The sequence below is a fragment of the Eptatretus burgeri genome, chromosome 3 (genome assembly GCF_056783735.1).
Source record: "Eptatretus burgeri isolate ZD-2024b chromosome 3, Ebu_testis_v1, whole genome shotgun sequence".
In the NCBI taxonomy this organism is placed as follows: domain Eukaryota; kingdom Metazoa; phylum Chordata; class Myxini; order Myxiniformes; family Myxinidae; genus Eptatretus; species Eptatretus burgeri.
In genome coordinates, this window is record NC_140963.1 from 6,099,458 (window position 1) to 6,101,120 (window position 1,663).

Here is a 1,663-nt window from a genome sequence, read left to right on the forward strand (position 1 = left end):
ATGGAGACTCTTTCTTTATTGACTCTTCAAATAAAAGTCTTAAAGCAGTTATTTTGCATAATGGTGATAAATATGCTTCAATCCCTGTTGGACACATCGGCGATCATGAAGGAGATGCATGAAAATTTGGTGTTACACTTAAACATGATTAAATACAAAGATCACAACTGGATGATTTGCGGTGACTTGAAGATAATTTGCATGTTACTTGGACAACAGTCAGGCGACACAAAGTTTCCTTGTTTCTTGTGTGAGTGGGATAGTAGAGCCAGGGACCTCCATTGGTCTCAAAAACAATGACCAAGTCAGGATACGCTTACACCAGGGACAAAGAACATCCTTCAAGAAAGCTTGGTGAATCCAAAAAGGGTTATTTTGCCTCCTCTACATATAAAACTTGGCATGATGAAGCAATTCGTAAAAGCTTTGCCACAGGATGCAGAAGGCTTCAAAAATTTGCGTAGTAAGTTTCCTGCTCTATCAGATGCCAAGGTTAAAGAGGGTGTATTTGTTGGACCAGATATAAGAAAACTCGTCAAGAATGAAAATTTAAAACACTCTCTAAGTGATCCTGAAAAAGATGCATGGATTAGTTGGAAAGATGTGATGAAGAACTTCTTGGGTAATTACAAGGATCCAAACTACAAAGACATCGTGGGAAGAATGCGAGAAAAGTTTGAGGCCTTAGGATGTGAAATGAGCCTTAAAGTTCATTTCCTACATGCCCATTTGGATTACTTTCTAGAAAATCTAGGAGATGTGAGTGAAGAACAAGGGGAAAGGTTTCATCAAGATATGAAGGAGATGGAAAGAAGATATCAGGGAAGATGGAATGTCAGTATGATAGCCGACTCCTGCTGGATGTTGCATCGTGGAAGTCCACCAAATGCTCACAAACGAAAAAGTTCCAGGTGTAGTTTTCAAGTGAGAAAGAAGAGATTTTGAGGTGCTGAACCTAAAAAAATGATTGGAGCACTTGTAAAGAATCTATTGTCTTACTTTTTAATTGCATTTGTGCCATTTCTCTTTGCTAAATGGAGTACCAAATTTATTTTTTATCAGTTTCATTATCTCTTACCATATGGGAATTTACCTAAAATTCTTGTATATTTCATCATCAATTTGTAAGAAAACCTTACGTGATTGAGAAAAACTGTTTTGATATTTCAAATTGGCACCCCAAAAATAAAAAAGTAACATAAAATTATCAAAACAATTTTTTTTTAAGTTCCTTTTGCAGACCTGCGTTATCTGACGAACCCATTATTGAGTTTTGAATGAATGTTCATCTGTTCGGAAAATCTCATCACCTGCTGCAGTGACATTCGGACTGAGAATGGTCCATTTTCTTTAAATTGTTCTTAAAAATATATATATTAAATGTGCTGGGTGATGCCCGACGCAAAATTAAGTCGCAAATGATGATATGAAACTAGCCTCACTCCTGTGAGGTGTTCTGGTTTATTTTTCTGATGTGATGAAAATCTTACCAAATCTCAAAACTACCTGTCATCCGTGATATCGCTCACCTGAGAGTTGTACGAATGAACTTCCATGAGGTATGTTCGCAATTCGAACTTGTTCGTCAAAATTATTATAACCACAAATTAATCAGTCATTTCCGTCCAATGATAATGGCATAATGATAATAATATTAACATGG